The sequence below is a fragment of the Mixophyes fleayi genome, chromosome 10 (assembly GCF_038048845.1).
Source record: "Mixophyes fleayi isolate aMixFle1 chromosome 10, aMixFle1.hap1, whole genome shotgun sequence".
NCBI classification, from domain to species: Eukaryota; Metazoa; Chordata; class Amphibia; order Anura; family Limnodynastidae; genus Mixophyes; species Mixophyes fleayi.
Window position 1 is genome coordinate 44307941 of NC_134411.1, and position 22890 is coordinate 44330830.

At 35.2% G+C, this 22890-nt stretch overlaps 16 non-coding genes across 16 annotated transcripts; all 16 read left to right on the forward strand.

Moving 5' to 3' along the window:
• The first annotated feature begins 174 nt into the window (after positions 1 to 174).
• TRNAS-UGA (transfer RNA serine (anticodon UGA)) lies at positions 175 to 256 on the forward strand. The gene has a single exon. It is a non-coding gene; the product is annotated as a tRNA-Ser (tRNA).
• A 1335-nt stretch (positions 257 to 1591) lies between these two features.
• On the forward strand, positions 1592 to 1673 carry TRNAS-UGA (transfer RNA serine (anticodon UGA)). The gene has a single exon. It is a non-coding gene; the product is annotated as a tRNA-Ser (tRNA).
• A 1333-nt stretch (positions 1674 to 3006) lies between these two features.
• TRNAS-UGA (transfer RNA serine (anticodon UGA)) lies at positions 3007 to 3088 on the forward strand. The gene has a single exon. It is a non-coding gene; the product is annotated as a tRNA-Ser (tRNA).
• Positions 3089 to 4435: 1347 nt separating this feature from the next.
• Positions 4436 to 4517, forward strand: TRNAS-UGA (transfer RNA serine (anticodon UGA)). Its single transcript has one exon. It is a non-coding gene; the product is annotated as a tRNA-Ser (tRNA).
• A 1347-nt stretch (positions 4518 to 5864) lies between these two features.
• On the forward strand, positions 5865 to 5946 carry TRNAS-UGA (transfer RNA serine (anticodon UGA)). The gene has a single exon. It is a non-coding gene; the product is annotated as a tRNA-Ser (tRNA).
• A 1861-nt stretch (positions 5947 to 7807) lies between these two features.
• On the forward strand, positions 7808 to 7889 carry TRNAS-UGA (transfer RNA serine (anticodon UGA)). The gene has a single exon. It is a non-coding gene; the product is annotated as a tRNA-Ser (tRNA).
• A 1347-nt stretch (positions 7890 to 9236) lies between these two features.
• TRNAS-UGA (transfer RNA serine (anticodon UGA)) lies at positions 9237 to 9318 on the forward strand. Its single transcript has one exon. It is a non-coding gene; the product is annotated as a tRNA-Ser (tRNA).
• A 1347-nt stretch (positions 9319 to 10665) lies between these two features.
• Positions 10666 to 10747, forward strand: TRNAS-UGA (transfer RNA serine (anticodon UGA)). Its single transcript has one exon. It is a non-coding gene; the product is annotated as a tRNA-Ser (tRNA).
• Positions 10748 to 12094: 1347 nt separating this feature from the next.
• On the forward strand, positions 12095 to 12176 carry TRNAS-UGA (transfer RNA serine (anticodon UGA)). Its single transcript has one exon. It is a non-coding gene; the product is annotated as a tRNA-Ser (tRNA).
• A 1335-nt stretch (positions 12177 to 13511) lies between these two features.
• On the forward strand, positions 13512 to 13593 carry TRNAS-UGA (transfer RNA serine (anticodon UGA)). Its single transcript has one exon. It is a non-coding gene; the product is annotated as a tRNA-Ser (tRNA).
• A 1861-nt stretch (positions 13594 to 15454) lies between these two features.
• TRNAS-UGA (transfer RNA serine (anticodon UGA)) lies at positions 15455 to 15536 on the forward strand. The gene has a single exon. It is a non-coding gene; the product is annotated as a tRNA-Ser (tRNA).
• Positions 15537 to 16883: 1347 nt separating this feature from the next.
• Positions 16884 to 16965, forward strand: TRNAS-UGA (transfer RNA serine (anticodon UGA)). The gene has a single exon. It is a non-coding gene; the product is annotated as a tRNA-Ser (tRNA).
• Positions 16966 to 18312: 1347 nt separating this feature from the next.
• Positions 18313 to 18394, forward strand: TRNAS-UGA (transfer RNA serine (anticodon UGA)). Its single transcript has one exon. It is a non-coding gene; the product is annotated as a tRNA-Ser (tRNA).
• Positions 18395 to 19741: 1347 nt separating this feature from the next.
• On the forward strand, positions 19742 to 19823 carry TRNAS-UGA (transfer RNA serine (anticodon UGA)). Its single transcript has one exon. It is a non-coding gene; the product is annotated as a tRNA-Ser (tRNA).
• Positions 19824 to 21170: 1347 nt separating this feature from the next.
• Positions 21171 to 21252, forward strand: TRNAS-UGA (transfer RNA serine (anticodon UGA)). The gene has a single exon. It is a non-coding gene; the product is annotated as a tRNA-Ser (tRNA).
• A 1347-nt stretch (positions 21253 to 22599) lies between these two features.
• On the forward strand, positions 22600 to 22681 carry TRNAS-UGA (transfer RNA serine (anticodon UGA)). Its single transcript has one exon. It is a non-coding gene; the product is annotated as a tRNA-Ser (tRNA).
• Positions 22682 to 22890: the final 209 nt, after the last annotated feature.

Here is a 22890-nt window from a genome sequence, read left to right on the forward strand (position 1 = left end):
GAGATCCGAGTTCTAATCTCGTTGGGACCTGATGATTTCTTTATCTGACCTACAAAGCACTTTAGTAACAATCTCTATTATTTCAAACATTGTCAAGTAAGAGTTTCCACTCATTATGAAATTATCTTAAAATGCAGAAAATGTCATTTCCAGCAAACACATTTTTCATCACCAGTAGTCGTGGCCGAGTGGTTAAGGCGATGGACTTGAAATCCATTGGGGTTTCCCCGCGCAGGTTCAAATCCTGCCGACTACGGTTTAGTTTGTCATCTTCACTGTAAGATGCGCATGGTTGATTAATTGTTATTACACCTTGTATCAATCTTAAATTTAATCCTGGAAAGAGAAAAATGGACAGCAGCGTATGAGGGTTATTTAAATTATTTAGCAAGTGGTAGTTGAATGTCAATGGCAGAGTGATCCATTCAAGATTTCATGCGCTGGCAACAATTTTTTAGCTTGTCGTCATTACAGAGAAAATGTGAGATCGGGTAATAATGCACAAGTATTTGGAAGAGAAGCTTGAATCTTTAATCATTGACATACTGTCTGTTAATCCAATATTTCCATTATTTACTTATCTGCTAAACACTTTAAAGAAAATGACTCATGTTAAAATCATAGTCGAATGACAGCTCTCAGTGACTTTGCAGATCCTTCTAAATATGGAGCAATTAATGTTCAGCTAAGCACTTGGAGTTGTGGCTGTGTTAAACACTTATTTGTAGCCAAGTTGTTAAGGTGTTCTGATGTTTAATTATCAATAACACCTAATGACTTCTTTTTCTCACTAACCAAGCACTTTCTTCATAATCTATCTTATTACAAATATAGTCAAATGACTGTTCTCAGCGACTTTTAAATCCCTACAAAATACAGAAATAAAATCTCCACCTGAGCACTAGATTTCAAGAGGTTATTGTGGCCAGGAGGTTGATGAGAGGCAAGTTCAAATGTCAGTGACATCTCATGGTCTCTATTTTTCACCTACAAAGCACTTTTTTGTGTTCTCTTGTGCTGCAAACATAGTAAAATGACAGATTTCGGTTACTACGCTATCCCCCTAAAATACTGAAAAAATTCAATCTGTGAATCAGCACACTATTAAATTTATTCCTGTACATTTATTTTGGAAACTAGGCAAAGGTTCACCAAATTCACGGTTCTTTGGACAAACTTACAAAGCATGCACTTAATTCTGCATATAAATCAGATAAAAAATCTTGTTCCAAATTCTTTTTTTTTAACACAAGTGTTTACCTGTTTAAACCAAAATAAATATGTTGCAGGGTGCCATCAGATAAATGCAATTCAAATTGACTCTTTTATGGCCTAAAGTCTGAGAGAATTATTTCCAAAAACCTCTTGGAAAGGGGTAACTTGGTGTAATGGCAAGCACTTTTGATCACTTAATTCAGAGATCCGAGTTCTAATCTCGTTGGGACCTGATGATTTCTTTATCTGACCTACAAAGCACTTTAGTAACAATCTCTATTATTTCAAACATTGTCAAGTAAGAGTTTCCACTCATTATGAAATTATCTTAAAATGCAGAAAATGTCATTTCCAGCAAACACATTTTTCATCACCAGTAGTCGTGGCCGAGTGGTTAAGGCGATGGACTTGAAATCCATTGGGGTTTCCCCGCGCAGGTTCAAATCCTGCCGACTACGGTTTAGTTTGTCATCTTCACTGTAAGATGCGCATGGTTGATTAATTGTTATTACACCTTGTATCAATCTTAAATTTAATCCTGGAAAGAGAAAAATGGACAGCAGCGTATGAGGGTTATTTAAATTATTTAGCAAGTGGTAGTTGAATGTCAATGGCAGAGTGATCCATTCAAGATTTCATGCGCTGGCAACAATTTTTTAGCTTGTCGTCATTACAGAGAAAATGTGAGATCGGGTAATAATGCACAAGTATTTGGAAGAGAAGCTTGAATCTTTAATCATTGACATACTGTCTGTTAATCCAATATTTCCATTATTTACTTATCTGCTAAACACTTTAAAGAAAATGACTCATGTTAAAATCATAGTCGAATGACAGCTCTCAGTGACTTTGCAGATCCTTCTAAATATGGAGCAATTAATGTTCAGCTAAGCACTTGGAGTTGTGGCTGTGTTAAACACTTATTTGTAGCCAAGTTGTTAAGGTGTTCTGATGTTTAATTATCAATAACACCTAATGACTTCTTTTTCTCACTAACCAAGCACTTTCTTCATAATCTATCTTATTACAAATATAGTCAAATGACTGTTCTCAGCGACTTTTAAATCCCTACAAAATACAGAAATAAAATCTCCACCTGAGCACTAGATTTCAAGAGGTTATTGTGGCCAGGAGGTTGATGAGAGGCAAGTTCAAATGTCAGTGACATCTCATGGTCTCTATTTTTCACCTACAAAGCACTTTTTTGTGTTCTCTTGTGCTGCAAACATAGTAAAATGACAGATTTCGGTTACTACGCTATCCCCCTAAAATACTGAAAAAATTCAATCTGTGAATCAGCACACTATTAAATTTATTCCTGTACATTTATTTTGGAAACTAGGCAAAGGTTCACCAAATTCACGGTTCTTTGGACAAACTTACAAAGCATGCACTTAATTCTGCATATAAATCAGATAAAAAATCTTGTTCCAAATTCTTTTTTTTTAACACAAGTGTTTACCTGTTTAAACCAAAATAAATATGTTGCAGGGTGCCATCAGATAAATGCAATTCAAATTGACTCTTTTATGGCCTAAAGTCTGAGAGAATTATTTCCAAAAACCTCTTGGAAAGGGGTAACTTGGTGTAATGGCAAGCACTTTTGATCACTTAATTCAGAGATCCGAGTTCTAATCTCGTTGGGACCTGATGATTTCTTTATCTGACCTACAAAGCACTTTAGTAACAATCTATTATTTCAAACATTGTCAAGTAAGAGTTTCCACTCATTATGAAATTATCTTAAAATGCAGAAAATGTCATTTCCAGCAAACACATTTTTCATCACCAGTAGTCGTGGCCGAGTGGTTAAGGCGATGGACTTGAAATCCATTGGGGTTTCCCCGTGCAGGTTCAAATCCTGCCGACTACGGTTTAGTTTGTCATCTTCACTGTAAGATGCGCATGGTTGATTAATTGTTATTACACCTTGTATCAATCTTAAATTTAATCCTGGAAAGAGAAAAATGGACAGAAAAATGGACAGCAGCGTATGAGGGTTATTTAAATTATTTAGCAAGTGGTAGTTGAATGTCAATGGCAGAGTGATCCATTCAAGATTTCATGCGCTGGCAACAATTTTTTAGCTTGTCGTCATTACAGAGAAAATGTGAGATCGGGTAATAATGCACAAGTATTTGGAAGAGAAGCTTGAATCTTTAATCATTGACATACTGTCTGTTAATCCAATATTTCCATTATTTACTTATCTGCTAAACACTTTAAAGAAAATGACTCATGTTAAAATCATAGTCCAATGACAGCTCTCAGTGACTTTGCAGATCCTTCTAAATATGGAGCAATTAATGTTCAGCTAAGCACTTGGAGTTGTGGCTGTGTTAAACACTTATTTGTAGCCAAGTTGTTAAGGTGTTCTGATGTTTAATTATCAATAACACCTAATGACTTCTTTTTCTCACTAACCAAGCACTTTCTTCATAATCTATCTTATTACAAATATAGTCAAATGACTGTTCTCAGCGACTTTTAAATCCCTACAAAATACAGAAATAAAATCTCCACCTGAGCACTAGATTTCAAGAGGTTATTGTGGCCAGGAGGTTGATGAGAGGCAAGTTCAAATGTCAGTGACATCTCATGGTCTCTATTTTTCACCTACAAAGCACTTTTTTGTGTTCTCTTGTGCTGCAAACATAGTAAAATGACAGATTTCGGTTACTACGCTATCCCCCTAAAATACTGAAAAAATTCAATCTGTGAATCAGCACACTATTAAATTTATTCCTGTACATTTATTTTGGAAACTAGGCAAAGGTTCACCAAATTCACGGTTCTTTGGACAAACTTACAAAGCATGCACTTAATTCTGCATATAAATCAGATAAAAAATCTTGTTCCAAATTCTTTTTTTTTAACACAAGTGTTTACCTGTTTAAACCAAAATAAATATGTTGCAGGGTGCCATCAGATAAATGCAATTCAAATTGACTCTTTTGTGGCCTAAAGTCTGAGAGAATTATTTCCAAAAACCTCTTGGAAAGGGGTAACTTGGTGTAATGGCAAGCACTTTTGATCACTTAATTCAGAGATCCGAGTTCTAATCTCGTTGGGACCTGATGATTTCTTTATCTGACCTACAAAGCACTTTAGTAACAATCTCTATTATTTCAAACATTGTCAAGTAAGAGTTTCCACTCATTATGAAATTATCTTAAAATGCAGAAAATGTCATTTCCAGCAAACACATTTTTCATCACCAGTAGTCGTGGCCGAGTGGTTAAGGCGATGGACTTGAAATCCATTGGGGTTTCCCCGCGCAGGTTCAAATCCTGCCGACTACGGTTTAGTTTGTCATCTTCACTGTAAGATGCGCATGGTTGATTAATTGTTATTACACCTTGTATCAATCTTAAATTTAATCCTGGAAAGAGAAAAATGGACAGAAAAATGGACAGCAGCGTATGAGGGTTATTTAAATTATTTAGCAAGTGGTAGTTGAATGTCAATGGCAGAGTGATCCATTCAAGATTTCATGCGCTGGCAACAATTTTTTAGCTTGTCGTCATTACAGAGAAAATGTGAGATCGGGTAATAATGCACAAGTATTTGGAAGAGAAGATTGAATCTTTAATCATTGACATACTGTCTGTTAATCCAATATTTCCATTATTTACTTATCTGCTAAACACTTTAAAGAAAATGACTCATGTTAAAATCATAGTCGAATGACAGCTCTCAGTGACTTTGCAGATCCTTCTAAATATGGAGCAATTAATGTTCAGCTAAGCACTTGGAGTTGTGGCTGTGTTAAACACTTATTTGTAGCCAAGTTGTTAAGGTGTTCTGATGTTTAATTATCAATAACACCTAATGACTTCTTTTTCTCACTAACCAAGCACTTTCTTCATAATCTATCTTATTACAAATATAGTCAAATGACTGTTCTCAGCGACTTTTAAATCCCTACAAAATACAGAAATAAAATCTCCACCTGAGCACTAGATTTCAAGAGGTTATTGTGGCCAGGAGGTTGATGAGAGGCAAGTTCAAATGTCAGTGACATCTCATGGTCTCTATTTTTCACCTACAAAGCACTTTTTTGTGTTCTCTTGTGCTGCAAACATAGTAAAATGACAGATTTCGGTTACTACGCTATCCCCCTAAAATACTGAAAAAATTCAATCTGTGAATCAGCACACTATTAAATTTATTCCTGTACATTTATTTTGGAAACTAGGCAAAGGTTCACCAAATTCACGGTTCTTTGGACAAACTTACAAAGCATGCACTTAATTCTGCATATAAATCAGATAAAAAATCTTGTTCCAAATTCTTTTTTTTTAACACAAGTGTTTACCTGTTTAAACCAAAATAAATATGTTGCAGGGTGCCATCAGATAAATGCAATTCAAATTGACTCTTTTATGGCCTAAAGTCTGAGAGAATTATTTCCAAAAACCTCTTGGAAAGGGGTAACTTGGTGTAATGGCAAGCACTTTTGATCACTTAATTCAGAGATCCGAGTTCTAATCTCGTTGGGACCTGATGATTTCTTTATCTGACCTACAAAGCACTTTAGTAACAATCTCTATTATTTCAAACATTGTCAAGTAAGAGTTTCCACTCATTATGAAATTATCTTAAAATGCAGAAAATGTCATTTCCAGCAAACACATTTTTCATCACCAGTAGTCGTGGCCGAGTGGTTAAGGCGATGGACTTGAAATCCATTGGGGTTTCCCCGCGCAGGTTCAAATCCTGCCGACTACGGTTTAGTTTGTCATCTTCACTGTAAGATGCGCATGGTTGAATAATTGTTATTACACCTTGTATCAATCTTAAATTTAATCCTGGAAAGAGAAAAATGGACAGCAGCGTATGAGGGTTATTTAAATTATTTAGCAAGTGGTAGTTGAATGTCAATGGCAGAGTGATCCATTCAAGATTTCATGCGCTGGCAACAATTTTTTAGCTTGTCGTCATTACAGAGAAAATGTGAGATCGGGTAATAATGCACAAGTATTTGGAAGAGAAGCTTGAATCTTTAATCATTGACATACTGTCTGTTAATCCAATATTTCCATTATTTACTTATCTGCTAAACACTTTAAAGAAAATGACTCATGTTAAAATCATAGTCGAATGACAGCTCTCAGTGACTTTGCAGATCCTTCTAAATATGGAGCAATTAATGTTCAGCTAAGCACTTGGAGTTGTGGCTGTGTTAAACACTTATTTGTAGCCAAGTTGTTAAGGTGTTCTGATGTTTAATTATCAATAACACCTGCCGACTACGGTTTAGTTTGTCATCTTCACTGTAAGATGCGCATGGTTGATTAATTGTTATTACACCTTGTATCAATCTTAAATTTAATCCTGGAAAGAGAAAAATGGACAGCAGCGTATGAGGGTTATTTAAATTATTTAGCAAGTGGTAGTTGAATGTCAATGGCAGAGTGATCCATTCAAGATTTCATGCGCTGGCAACAATTTTTTAGCTTGTCGTCATTACAGAGAAAATGTGAGATCGGGTAATAATGCACAAGTATTTGGAAGAGAAGCTTGAATCTTTAATCATTGACATACTGTCTGTTAATCCAATATTTCCATTATTTACTTATCTGCTAAACACTTTAAAGAAAATGACTCATGTTAAAATCATAGTCGAATGACAGCTCTCAGTGACTTTGCAGATCCTTCTAAATATGGAGCAATTAATGTTCAGCTAAGCACTTGGAGTTGTGGCTGTGTTAAACACTTATTTGTAGCCAAGTTGTTAAGGTGTTCTGATGTTTAATTATCAATAACACCTAATGACTTCTTTTTCTCACTAACCAAGCACTTTCTTCATAATCTATCTTATTACAAATATAGTCAAATGACTGTTCTCAGCGACTTTTAAATCCCTACAAAATACAGAAATAAAATCTCCACCTGAGCACTATATTTCAAGAGGTTATTGTGGCCAGGAGGTTGATGAGAGGCAAGTTCAAATGTCAGTGACATCTCATGGTCTCTATTTTTCACCTACAAAGCACTTTTTTGTGTTCTCTTGTGCTGCAAACATAGTAAAATGACAGATTTCGGTTACTACGCTATCCCCCTAAAATACTGAAAAAATTCAATCTGTGAATCAGCACACTATTAAATTTATTCCTGTACATTTATTTTGGAAACTAGGCAAAGGTTCACCAAATTCACGGTTCTTTGGACAAACTTACAAAGCATGCACTTAATTCTGCATATAAATCAGATAAAAAATCTTGTTCCAAATTCTTTTTTTTTAACACAAGTGTTTACCTGTTTAAACCAAAATAAATATGTTGCAGGGTGCCATCAGATAAATGCAATTCAAATTGACTCTTTTATGGCCTAAAGTCTGAGAGAATTATTTCCAAAAACCTCTTGGAAAGGGGTAACTTGGTGTAATGGCAAGCACTTTTGATCACTTAATTCAGAGATCCGAGTTCTAATCTCGTTGGGACCTGATGATTTGTTTATCTGACCTACAAAGCACTTTAGTAACAATCTCTATTATTTCAAACATTGTCAAGTAAGAGTTTCCACTCATTATGAAATTATCTTAAAATGCAGAAAATGTCATTTCCAGCAAACACATTTTTCATCACCAGTAGTCGTGGCCGAGTGGTTAAGGTGATGGACTTGAAATCCATTAGGGTTTCCCCGCACAGGTTCAAATCCTGCCGACTACGGTTTAGTTTGTCATCTTCACTGTAAGATGCGCATGGTTGATTAATTGTTATTACACCTTGTATCAATCTTAAATTTAATCCTGGAAAGAGAAAAATGGACAGAAAAATGGACAGCAGCGTATGAGGGTTATTTAAATTATTTAGCAAGTGGTAGTTGAATGTCAATGGCAGAGTGATCCATTCAAGATTTCATGCGCTGGCAACAATTTTTTAGCTTGTCGTCATTACAGAGAAAATGTGAGATCGGGTAATAATGCACAAGTATTTGGAAGAGAAGCTTGAATCTTTAATCATTGACATACTGTCTGTTAATCCAATATTTCCATTATTTACTTATCTGCTAAACACTTTAAAGAAAATGACTCATGTTAAAATCATAGTCGAATGACAGCTCTCAGTGACTTTGCAGATCCTTCTAAATATGGAGCAATTAATGTTCAGCTAAGCACTTGGAGTTGTGGCTGTGTTAAACACTTATTTGTAGCCAAGTTGTTAAGGTGTTCTGATGTTTAATTATCAATAACACCTAATGACTTCTTTTTCTCACTAACCAAGCACTTTCTTCATAATCTATCTTATTACAAATATAGTCAAATGACTGTTCTCAGCGACTTTTAAATCCCTACAAAATACAGAAATAAAATCTCCACCTGAGCACTAGATTTCAAGAGGTTATTGTGGCCAGGAGGTTGATGAGAGGCAAGTTCAAATGTCAGTGACATCTCATGGTCTCTATTTTTCACCTACAAAGCACTTTTTTGTGTTCTCTTGTGCTGCAAACATAGTAAAATGACAGATTTCGGTTACTACGCTATCCCCCTAAAATACTGAAAAAATTCAATCTGTGAATCAGCACACTATTAAATTTATTCCTGTACATTTATTTTGGAAACTAGGCAAAGGTTCACCAAATTCACGGTTCTTTGGACAAACTTACAAAGCATGCACTTAATTCTGCATATAAATCAGATAAAAAATCTTGTTCCAAATTCTTTTTTTTTAACACAAGTGTTTACCTGTTTAAACCAAAATAAATATGTTGCAGGGTGCCATCAGATAAATGCAATTCAAATTGACTCTTTTATGGCCTAAAGTCTGAGAGAATTATTTCCAAAAACCTCTTGGAAAGGGGTAACTTGGTGTAATGGCAAGCACTTTTGATCACTTAATTCAGAGATCCGAGTTCTAATCTCGTTGGGACCTGATGATTTCTTTATCTGACCTACAAAGCACTTTAGTAACAATCTCTATTATTTCAAACATTGTCAAGTAAGAGTTTCCACTCATTATGAAATTATCTTAAAATGCAGAAAATGTCATTTCCAGCAAACACATTTTTCATCACCAGTAGTCGTGGCCGAGTGGTTAAGGTGATGGACTTGAAATCCATTGGGGTTTCCCCGCGCAGGTTCAAATCCTGCCGACTACGGTTTAGTTTGTCATCTTCACTGTAAGATGCGCATGGTTGATTAATTGTTATTACACCTTGTATCAATCTTAAATTTAATCCTGGAAAGAGAAAAATGGACAGAAAAATGGACAGCAGCGTATGAGGGTTATTTAAATTATTTAGCAAGTGGTAGTTGAATGTCAATGGCAGAGTGATCCATTCAAGATTTCATGCGCTGGCAACAATTTTTTAGCTTGTCGTCATTACAGAGAAAATGTGAGATCGGGTAATAATGCACAAGTATTTGGAAGAGAAGCTTGAATCTTTAATCATTGACATACTGTCTGTTAATCCAATATTTCCATTATTTACTTATCTGCTAAACACTTTAAAGAAAATGACTCATGTTAAAATCATAGTCGAATGACAGCTCTCAGTGACTTTGCAGATCCTTCTAAATATGGAGCAATTAATGTTCAGCTAAGCACTTGGAGTTGTGGCTGTGTTAAACACTTATTTGTAGCCAAGTTGTTAAGGTGTTCTGATGTTTAATTATCAATAACACCTAATGACTTCTTTTTCTCACTAACCAAGCACTTTCTTCATAATCTATCTTATTACAAATATAGTCAAATGACTGTTCTCAGCGACTTTTAAATCCCTACAAAATACAGAAATAAAATCTCCACCTGAGCACTAGATTTCAAGAGGTTATTGTGGTCAGGAGGTTGATGAGAGGCAAGTTCAAATGTCAGTGACATCTCATGGTCTCTATTTTTCACCTACAAAGCACTTTTTTGTGTTCTCTTGTGCTGCAAACATAGTAAAATGACAGATTTCGGTTACTACGCTATCCCCCTAAAATACTGAAAAAATTCAATCTGTGAATCAGCACACTATTAAATTTATTCCTGTACATTTATTTTGGAAACTAGGCAAAGGTTCACCAAATTCACGGTTCTTTGGACAAACTTACAAAGCATGCACTTAATTCTGCATATAAATCAGATAAAAAATCTTGTTCCAAATTCTTTTTTTTTAACACAAGTGTTTACCTGTTTAAACCAAAATAAATATGTTGCAGGGTGCCATCAGATAAATGCAATTCAAATTGACTCTTTTATGGCCTAAAGTCTGAGAGAATTATTTCCAAAAACCTCTTGGAAAGGGGTAACTTGGTGTAATGGCAAGCACTTTTGATCACTTAATTCAGAGATCCGAGTTCTAATCTCGTTGGGACCTGATGATTTCTTTATCTGACCTACAAAGCACTTTAGTAACAATCTCTATTATTTCAAACATTGTCAAGTAAGAGTTTCCACTCATTATGAAATTATCTTAAAATGCAGAAAATGTCATTTCCAGCAAACACATTTTTCATCACCAGTAGTCGTGGCCGAGTGGTTAAGGCGATGGACTTGAAATCCATTGGGGTTTCCCCGCGCAGGTTCAAATCCTGCCGACTACGGTTTAGTTTGTCATCTTCACTGTAAGATGCGCATGGTTGATTAATTGTTATTACACCTTGTATCAATCTTAAATTTAATCCTGGAAAGAGAAAAATGGACAGAAAAATGGACAGCAGCGTATGAGGGTTATTTAAATTATTTAGCAAGTGGTAGTTGAATGTCAATGGCAGAGTGATCCATTCAAGATTTCATGCGCTGGCAACAATTTTTTAGCTTGTCGTCATTACAGAGAAAATGTGAGATCGGGTAATAATGCACAAGTATTTGGAAGAGAAGCTTGAATCTTTAATCATTGACATACTGTCTGTTAATCCAATATTTCCATTATTTACTTATCTGCTAAACACTTTAAAGAAAATGACTCATGTTAAAATCATAGTCGAATGACAGCTCTCAGTGACTTTGCAGATCCTTCTAAATATGGAGCAATTAATGTTCAGCTAAGCACTTGGAGTTGTGGCTGTGTTAAACACTTATTTGTAGCCAAGTTGTTAAGGTGTTCTGATGTTTAATTATCAATAACACCTAATGACTTCTTTTTCTCACTAACCAAGCACTTTCTTCATAATCTATCTTATTACAAATATAGTCAAATGACTGTTCTCAGCGACTTTTAAATCCCTACAAAATACAGAAATAAAATCTCCACCTGAGCACTAGATTTCAAGAGGTTATTGTGGCCAGGAGGTTGATGAGAGGCAAGTTCAAATGTCAGTGACATCTCATGGTCTCTATTTTTCACCTACAAAGCACTTTTTTGTGTTCTCTTGTGCTGCAAACATAGTAAAATGACAGATTTCGGTTACTACGCTATCCCCCTAAAATACTGAAAAAATTCAATCTGTGAATCAGCACACTATTAAATTTATTCCTGTACATTTATTTTGGAAACTAGGCAAAGGTTCACCAAATTCACGGTTCTTTGGACAAACTTACAAAGCATGCACTTAATTCTGCATATAAATCAGATAAAAAATCTTGTTCCAAATTCTTTTTTTTTAACACAAGTGTTTACCTGTTTAAACCAAAATAAATATGTTGCAGGGTGCCATCAGATAAATGCAATTCAAATTGACTCTTTTATGGCCTAAAGTCTGAGAGAATTATTTCCAAAAACCTCTTGGAAAGGGGTAACTTGGTGTAATGGCAAGCACTTTTGATCACTTAATTCAGAGATCCGAGTTCTAATCTCGTTGGGACCTGATGATTTCTTTATCTGACCTACAAAGCACTTTAGTAACAATCTCTATTATTTCAAACATTGTCAAGTAAGAGTTTCCACTCATTATGAAATTATCTTAAAATGCAGAAAATGTCATTTCCAGCAAACACATTTTTCATCACCAGTAGTCGTGGCCGAGTGGTTAAGGCGATGGACTTGAAATCCATTGGGGTTTCCCCGCGCAGGTTCAAATCCTGCCGACTACGGTTTAGTTTGTCATCTTCACTGTAAGATGCGCATGGTTGAATAATTGTTATTACACCTTGTATCAATCTTAAATTTAATCCTGGAAAGAGAAAAATGGACAGCAGCGTATGAGGGTTATTTAAATTATTTAGCAAGTGGTAGTTGAATGTCAATGGCAGAGTGATCCATTCAAGATTTCATGCGCTGGCAACAATTTTTTAGCTTGTCGTCATTACAGAGAAAATGTGAGATCGGGTAATAATGCACAAGTATTTGGAAGAGAAGCTTGAATCTTTAATCATTGACATACTGTCTGTTAATCCAATATTTCCATTATTTACTTATCTGCTAAACACTTTAAAGAAAATGACTCATGTTAAAATCATAGTCGAATGACAGCTCTCAGTGACTTTGCAGATCCTTCTAAATATGGAGCAATTAATGTTCAGCTAAGCACTTGGAGTTGTGGCTGTGTTAAACACTTATTTGTAGCCAAGTTGTTAAGGTGTTCTGATGTTTAATTATCAATAACACCTAATGACTTCTTTTTCTCACTAACCAAGCACTTTCTTCATAATCTATCTTATTACAAATATAGTCAAATGACTGTTCTCAGCGACTTTTAAATCCCTACAAAATACAGAAATAAAATCTCCACCTGAGCACTATATTTCAAGAGGTTATTGTGGTCAGGAGGTTGATGAGAGGCAAGTTCAAATGTCAGTGACATCTCATGGTCTCTATTTTTCACCTACAAAGCACTTTTTTGTGTTCTCTTGTGCTGCAAACATAGTAAAATGACAGATTTCGGTTACTACGCTATCCCCCTAAAATACTGAAAAAATTCAATCTGTGAATCAGCACACTATTAAATTTATTCCTGTACATTTATTTTGGAAACTAGGCAAAGGTTCACCAAATTCACGGTTCTTTGGACAAACTTACAAAGCATGCACTTAATTCTGCATATAAATCAGATAAAAAATCTTGTTCCAAATTCTTTTTTTTTAACACAAGTGTTTACCTGTTTAAACCAAAATAAATATGTTGCAGGGTGCCATCAGATAAATGCAATTCAAATTGACTCTTTTATGGCCTAAAGTCTGAGAGAATTATTTCCAAAAACCTCTTGGAAAGGGGTAACTTGGTGTAATGGCAAGCACTTTTGATCACTTAATTCAGAGATCCGAGTTCTAATCTCGTTGGGACCTGATGATTTCTTTATCTGACCTACAAAGCACTTTAGTAACAATCTCTATTATTTCAAACATTGTCAAGTAAGAGTTTCCACTCATTATGAAATTATCTTTAAATGCAGAAAATGTCATTTCCAGCAAACACATTTTTCATCACCAGTAGTCGTGGCCGAGTGGTTAAGGCGATGGACTTGAAATCCATTGGGGTTTCCCCGCGCAGGTTCAAATCCTGCCGACTACGGTTTAGTTTGTCATCTTCACTGTAAGATGCGCATGGTTGATTAATTGTTATTACACCTTGTATCAATCTTAACTTTAATCCTGGAAAGAGAAAAATGGACAGCAGCGTATGAGGGTTATTTAAATTATTTAGCAAGTGGTAGTTGAATGTCAATGGCAGAGTGATCCATTCAAGATTTCATGCGCTGGCAACAATTTTTTAGCTTGTCGTCATTACAGAGAAAATGTGAGATCGGGTAATAATGCACAAGTATTTGGAAGAGAAGCTTGAATCTTTAATCATTGACATACTGTCTGTTAATCCAATATTTCCATTATTTACTTATCTGCTAAACACTTTAAAGAAAATGACTCATGTTAAAATCATAGTCGAATGACAGCTCTCAGTGACTTTGCAGATCCTTCTAAATATGGAGCAATTAATGTTCAGCTAAGCACTTGGAGTTGTGGCTGTGTTAAACACTTATTTGTAGCCAAGTTGTTAAGGTGTTCTGATGTTTAATTATTAATAACACCTGCCGACTACGGTTTAGTTTGTCATCTTCACTGTAAGATGCGCATGGTTGATTAATTGTTATTACACCTTGTATCAATCTTAAATTTAATCCTGGAAAGAGAAAAATGGACAGCAGCGTATGAGGGTTATTTAAATTATTTAGCAAGTGGTAGTTGAATGTCAATGGCAGAGTGATCCATTCAAGATTTCATGCGCTGGCAACAATTTTTTAGCTTGTCGTCATTACAGAGAAAATGTGAGATCGGGTAATAATGCACAAGTATTTGGAAGAGAAGCTTGAATCTTTAATCATTGACATACTGTCTGTTAATCCAATATTTCCATTATTTACTTATCTGCTAAACACTTTAAAGAAAATGACTCATGTTAAAATCATAGTCGAATGACAGCTCTCAGTGACTTTGCAGATCCTTCTAAATATGGAGCAATTAATGTTCAGCTAAGCACTTGGAGTTGTGGCTGTGTTAAACACTTATTTGTAGCCAAGTTGTTAAGGTGTTCTGATGTTTAATTATCAATAACACCTAATGACTTCTTTTTCTCACTAACCAAGCACTTTCTTCATAATCTATCTTATTACAAATATAGTCAAATGACTGTTCTCAGCGACTTTTAAATCCCTACAAAATACAGAAATAAAATCTCCACCTGAGCACTAGATTTCAAGAGGTTATTGTGGCCAGGAGGTTGATGAGAGGCAAGTTCAAATGTCAGTGACATCTCATGGTCTCTATTTTTCACCTACAAAGCACTTTTTTGTGTTCTCTTGTGCTGCAAACATAGTAAAATGACAGATTTCGGTTACTACGCTATCCCCCTAAAATACTGAAAAAATTCAATCTGTGAATCAGCACACTATTAAATTTATTCCTGTACATTTATTTTGGAAACTAGGCAAAGGTTCACCAAATTCACGGTTCTTTGGACAAACTTACAAAGCATGCACTTAATTCTGCATATAAATCAGATAAAAAATCTTGTTCCAAATTCTTTTTTTTTAACACAAGTGTTTACCTGTTTAAACCAAAATAAATATGTTGCAGGGTGCCATCAGATAAATGCAATTCAAATTGACTCTTTTATGGCCTAAAGTCTGAGAGAATTATTTCCAAAAACCTCTTGGAAAGGGGTAACTTGGTGTAATGGCAAGCACTTTTGATCACTTAATTCAGAGATCCGAGTTCTAATCTCGTTGGGACCTGATGATTTCTTTATCTGACCTACAAAGCACTTTAGTAACAATCTCTATTATTTCAAACATTGTCAAGTAAGAGTTTCCACTCATTATGAAATTATCTTAAAATGCAGAAAATGTCATTTCCAGCAAACACATTTTTCATCACCAGTAGTCGTGGCCGAGTGGTTAAGGTGATGGACTTGAAATCCATTGGGGTTTCCCCGCGCAGGTTCAAATCCTGCCGACTACGGTTTAGTTTGTCATCTTCACTGTAAGATGCGCATGGTTGATTAATTGTTATTACACCTTGTATCAATCTTAAATTTAATCCTGGAAAGAGAAAAATGGACAGAAAAATGGACAGCAGCGTATGAGGGTTATTTAAATTATTTAGCAAGTGGTAGTTGAATGTCAATGGCAGAGTGATCCATTCAAGATTTCATGCGCTGGCAACAATTTTTTAGCTTGTCGTCATTACAGAGAAAATGTGAGATCGGGTAATAATGCACAAGTATTTGGAAGAGAAGCTTGAATCTTTAATCATTGACATACTGTCTGTTAATCCAATATTTCCATTATTTACTTATCTGCTAAACACTTTAAAGAAAATGACTCATGTTAAAATCATAGTCGAATGACAGCTCTCAGTGACTTTGCAGATCCTTCTAAATATGGAGCAATTAATGTTCAGCTAAGCACTTGGAGTTGTGGCTGTGTTAAACACTTATTTGTAGCCAAGTTGTTAAGGTGTTCTGATGTTTAATTATCAATAACACCTAATGACTTCTTTTTCTCACTAACCAAGCACTTTCTTCATAATCTATCTTATTACAAATATAGTCAAATGACTGTTCTCAGCGACTTTTAAATCCCTACAAAATACAGAAATAAAATCTCCACCTGAGCACTAGATTTCAAGAGGTTATTGTGGTCAGGAGGTTGATGAGAGGCAAGTTCAAATGTCAGTGACATCTCATGGTCTCTATTTTTCACCTACAAAGCACTTTTTTGTGTTCTCTTGTGCTGCAAACATAGTAAAATGACAGATTTCGGTTACTACGCTATCCCCCTAAAATACTGAAAAAATTCAATCTGTGAATCAGCACACTATTAAATTTATTCCTGTACATTTATTTTGGAAACTAGGCAAAGGTTCACCAAATTCACGGTTCTTTGGACAAACTTACAAAGCATGCACTTAATTCTGCATATAAATCAGATAAAAAATCTTGTTCCAAATTCTTTTTTTTTAACACAAGTGTTTACCTGTTTAAACCAAAATAAATATGTTGCAGGGTGCCATCAGATAAATGCAATTCAAATTGACTCTTTTATGGCCTAAAGTCTGAGAGAATTATTTCCAAAAACCTCTTGGAAAGGGGTAACTTGGTGTAATGGCAAGCACTTTTGATCACTTAATTCAGAGATCCGAGTTCTAATCTCGTTGGGACCTGATGATTTCTTTATCTGACCTACAAAGCACTTTAGTAACAATCTCTATTATTTCAAACATTGTCAAGTAAGAGTTTCCACTCATTATGAAATTATCTTAAAATGCAGAAAATGTCATTTCCAGCAAACACATTTTTCATCACCAGTAGTCGTGGCCGAGTGGTTAAGGCGATGGACTTGAAATCCATTGGGGTTTCCCCGCGCAGGTTCAAATCCTGCCGACTACGGTTTAGTTTGTCATCTTCACTGTAAGATGCGCATGGTTGATTAATTGTTATTACACCTTGTATCAATCTTAAATTTAATCCTGGAAAGAGAAAAATGGACAGAAAAATGGACAGCAGCGTATGAGGGTTATTTAAATTATTTAGCAAGTGGTAGTTGAATGTCAATGGCAGAGTGATCCATTCAAGATTTCATGCGCTGGCAACAATTTTTTAGCTTGTCGTCATTACAGAGAAAATGTGAGATCGGGTAATAATGCACAAGTATTTGGAAGAGAAGCTTGAATCTTTAATCATTGACATACTGTCTGTTAATCCAATATTTCCATTATTTACTTATCTGCTAAACACTTTAAAGAAAATGACTCATGTTAAAATCATAGTCGAATGACAGCTCTCAGTGACTTTGCAGATCCTTCTAAATATGGAGCAATTAATGTTCAGCTAAGCACTTGGAGTTGTGGCTGTGTTAAACACTTATTTGTAGCCAAGTTGTTAAGGTGTTCTGATGTTTAATTATCAATAACACCTAATGACTTCTTTTTCTCACTAACCAAGCACTTTCTTCATAATCTATCTTATTACAAATATAGTCAAATGACTGTTCTCAGCGACTTTTAAATCCCTACAAAATACAGAAATAAAATCTCCACCTGAGCACTAGATTTCAAGAGGTTATTGTGGTCAGGAGGTTGATGAGAGGCAAGTTCAAATGTCAGTGACATCTCATGGTCTCTATTTTTCACCTACAAAGCACTTTTTTGTGTTCTCTTGTGCTGCAAACATAGTAAAATGACAGATTTCGGTTACTACGCTATCCCCCTAAAATACTGAAAAAATTCAATCTGTGAATCAGCACACTATTAAATTTATTCCTGTACATTTATTTTGGAAACTAGGCAAAGGTTCACCAAATTCACGGTTCTTTGGACAAACTTACAAAGCATGCACTTAATTCTGCATATAAATCAGATAAAAAATCTTGTTCCAAATTCTTTTTTTTTAACACAAGTGTTTACCTGTTTAAACCAAAATAAATATGTTGCAGGGTGCCATCAGATAAATGCAATTCAAATTGACTCTTTTATGGCCTAAAGTCTGAGAGAATTATTTCCAAAAACCTCTTGGAAAGGGGTAACTTGGTGTAATGGCAAGCACTTTTGATCACTTAATTCAGAGATCCGAGTTCTAATCTCGTTGGGACCTGATGATTTCTTTATCTGACCTACAAAGCACTTTAGTAACAATCTCTATTATTTCAAACATTGTCAAGTAAGAGTTTCCACTCATTATGAAATTATCTTAAAATGCAGAAAATGTCATTTCCAGCAAACACATTTTTCATCACCAGTAGTCGTGGCCGAGTGGTTAAGGTGATGGACTTGAAATCCATTGGGGTTTCCCCGCGCAGGTTCAAATCCTGCCGACTACGGTTTAGTTTGTCATCTTCACTGTAAGATGCGCATGGTTGATTAATTGTTATTACACCTTGTATCAATCTTAAATTTAATCCTGGAAAGAGAAAAATGGACAGAAAAATGGACAGCAGCGTATGAGGGTTATTTAAATTATTTAGCAAGTGGTAGTTGAATGTCAATGGCAGAGTGATCCATTCAAGATTTCATGCGCTGGCAACAATTTTTTAGCTTGTCGTCATTACAGAGAAAATGTGAGATCGGGTAATAATGCACAAGTATTTGGAAGAGAAGCTTGAATCTTTAATCATTGACATACTGTCTGTTAATCCAATATTTCCATTATTTACTTATCTGCTAAACACTTTAAAGAAAATGACTCATGTTAAAATCATAGTCGAATGACAGCTCTCAGTGACTTTGCAGATCCTTCTAAATATGGAGCAATTAATGTTCAGCTAAGCACTTGGAGTTGTGGCTGTGTTAAACACTTATTTGTAGCCAAGTTGTTAAGGTGTTCTGATGTTTAATTATCAATAACACCTAATGACTTCTTTTTCTCACTAACCAAGCACTTTCTTCATAATCTATCTTATTACAAATATAGTCAAATGACTGTTCTCAGCGACTTTTAAATCCCTACAAAATACAGAAATAAAATCTCCACCTGAGCACTAGATTTCAAGAGGTTATTGTGGTCAGGAGGTTGATGAGAGGCAAGTTCAAATGTCAGTGACATCTCATGGTCTCTATTTTTCACCTACAAAGCACTTTTTTGTGTTCTCTTGTGCTGCAAACATAGTAAAATGACAGATTTCGGTTACTACGCTATCCCCCTAAAATACTGAAAAAATTCAATCTGTGAATCAGCACACTATTAAATTTATTCCTGTACATTTATTTTGGAAACTAGGCAAAGGTTCACCAAATTCACGGTTCTTTGGACAAACTTACAAAGCATGCACTTAATTCTGCATATAAATCAGATAAAAAATCTTGTTCCAAATTCTTTTTTTTTAACACAAGTGTTTACCTGTTTAAACCAAAATAAATATGTTGCAGGGTGCCATCAGATAAATGCAATTCAAATTGACTCTTTTATGGCCTAAAGTCTGAGAGAATTATTTCCAAAAACCTCTTGGAAAGGGGTAACTTGGTGTAATGGCAAGCACTTTTGATCACTTAATTCAGAGATCCGAGTTCTAATCTCGTTGGGACCTGATGATTTCTTTATCTGACCTACAAAGCACTTTAGTAACAATCTCTATTATTTCAAACATTGTCAAGTAAGAGTTTCCACTCATTATGAAATTATCTTAAAATGCAGAAAATGTCATTTCCAGCAAACACATTTTTCATCACCAGTAGTCGTGGCCGAGTGGTTAAGGTGATGGACTTGAAATCCATTGGGGTTTCCCCGCGCAGGTTCAAATCCTGCCGACTACGGTTTAGTTTGTCATCTTCACTGTAAGATGCGCATGGTTGATTAATTGTTATTACACCTTGTATCAATCTTAAATTTAATCCTGGAAAGAGAAAAATGGACAGAAAAATGGACAGCAGCGTATGAGGGTTATTTAAATTATTTAGCAAGTGGTAGTTGAATGTCAATGGCAGAGTGATCCATTCAAGATTTCATGCGCTGGCAACAATTTTTTAGCTTGTCGTCATTACAGAGAAAATGTGAGATCGGGTAATAATGCACAAGTATTTGGAAGAGAAGCTTGAATCTTTAATCATTGACATACTGTCTGTTAATCCAATATTTCCATTATTTACTTATCTGCTAAACACTTTAAAGAAAATGACTCATGTTAAAATCATAGTCGAATGACAGCTCTCAGTGACTTTGCAGATCCTTCTAAATATGGAGCAATTAATGTTCAGCTAAGCACTTGGAGTTGTGGCTGTGTTAAACACTTATTTGTAGCCAAGTTGTTAAGGTGTTCTGATGTTTAATTATCAATAACACCTAATGACTTCTTTTTCTCACTAACCAAGCACTTTCTTCATAATCTATCTTATTACAAATATAGTCAAATGACTGTTCTCAGCGACTTTTAAATCCCTACAAAATACAGAAATAAAATCTCCACCTGAGCACTAGATTTCAAGAGGTTATTGTGGTCAGGAGGTTGATGAGAGGCAAGTTCAAATGTCAGTGACATCTCATGGTCTCTATTTTTCACCTACAAAGCACTTTTTTGTGTTCTCTTGTGCTGCAAACATAGTAAAATGACAGATTTCGGTTACTACGCTATCCCCCTAAAATACTGAAAAAATTCAATCTGTGAATCAGCACACTATTAAATTTATTCCTGTACATTTATTTTGGAAACTAGGCAAAGGTTCACCAAATTCACGGTTCTTTGGACAAACTTACAAAGCATGCACTTAATTCTGCATATAAATCAGATAAAAAATCTTGTTCCAAATTCTTTTTTTTTAACACAAGTGTTTACCTGTTTAAACCAAAATAAATATGTTGCAGGGTGCCATCAGATAAATGCAATTCAAATTGACTCTTTTATGGCCTAAAGTCTGAGAGAATTATTTCCAAAAACCTCTTGGAAAGGGATAACTTGGTGTAATGGCAAGCACTTTTGATCACTTAATTCAGAGATCCGAGTTCTAATCTCATTGGGACCTGATGATTTCTTTATCTGACCTACAAAGCACTTTAGTAACAATCTCTATTATTTCAAACATTGTCAAGTAAGAGTTTCCACTCATTATGAAATTATCTTAAAATGCATAAAATGTCATTTCCAGCAAACACATTTTTCATCACCAGTAGTCGTGGCCAAGTGGTTAAGGCGATGGACTTGAAATCCATTGGGGTTTCCCCGCGCAGGTTCAAATCCTGCCGACTATGGTTTAGTTTGTCATCTTCACTGTAAGATGCGCATGGTTGATTAATTGTTATTACACCTTGTATCAATCTTAAATTTAATCCTGGAAAGAGAAAAATGGACAGAAAAATGGACAGCAGCGTATGAGGGTTATTTAAATTATTTAGCAAGTGGTAGTTGAATGTCAATGGCAGAGTGATCCATTCAAGATTTCATGCGCTGGCAACAATTTTTTAGCTTGTCGTCATTACAGAGAAAATGTGAGATCGGGTAATAATGCACAAGTATTTGGAAGAGAAGCTTGAATCTTTAATCATTGACATACTGTCTGTTAATCCAATATTTCCATTATTTACTTATCTGCTAAACACTTTAAAGAAAATGACTCATGTTAAAATCATAGTCGAATGACAGCTCTCAGTGACTTTGCAGATCCTTCTAAATATGGAGCAATTAATGTTCAGCTAAGCACTTGGAGTTGTGGCTGTGTTAAACACTTATTTGTAGCCAAGTTGTTAAGGTGTTCTGATGTTTAATTATCAATAACACCTAATGACTTCTTTTTCTCACTAACCAAGCACTTTCTTCATAATCTATCTTATTACAAATATAGTCAAATGACTGTTCTCAGCGACTTTTAAATCCCTACAAAATACAGAAATAAAATCTCCACCTGAGCACTAGATTTCAAGAGGTTATTGTGGTCAGGAGGTTGATGAGAGGCAAGTTCAAATGTCAGTGACATCTCATGGTCTCTATTTTTCACCTACAAAGCACTTTTTTGTGTTCTCTTGTGCTGCAAACATAGTAAAATGACAGATTTCGGTTACTACGCTATCCCCCTAAAATACTGAAAAAATTCAATCTGTGAATCAGCACACTATTAAATTTATTCCTGTACATTTATTTTGGAAACTAGGCAAAGGTTCACCAAATTCACGGTTCTTTGGACAAACTTACAAAGCATGCACTTAATTCTGCATATAAATCAGATAAAAAATCTTGTTCCAAATTCTTTTTTTTTAACACAAGTGTTTACCTGTTTAAACCAAAATAAATATGTTGCAGGGTGCCATCAGATAAATGCAATTCAAATTGACTCTTTTATGGCCTAAAGTCTGAGAGAATTATTTCCAAAAACCTCTTGGAAAGGGGTAACTTGGTGTAATGGCAAGCACTTTTGATCACTTAATTCAGAGATCCGAGTTCTAATCTCGTTGGGACCTGATGATTTCTTTATCTGACCTACAAAGCACTTTAGTAACAATCTCTATTATTTCAAACATTGTCAAGTAAGAGTTTCCACTCATTATGAAATTATCTTAAAATGCAGAAAATGTCATTTCCAGCAAACACATTTTTCATCACCAGTAGTCGTGGCCGAGTGGTTAAGGTGATGGACTTGAAATCCATTGGGGTTTCCCCGCGCAGGTTCAAATCCTGCCGACTACGGTTTAGTTTGTCATCTTCACTGTAAGATGCGCATGGTTGATTAATTGTTATTACACCTTGTATCAATCTTAAATTTAATCCTGGAAAGAGAAAAATGGACAGCAGCGTATGAGGGTTATTTGAATTATTTAGCAAGTGGTAGTTGAATGTCAATGGCAGAGTGATCCATTCAAGATTTCATGCGCTGGCAACAATTTTTTAGCTTGTCG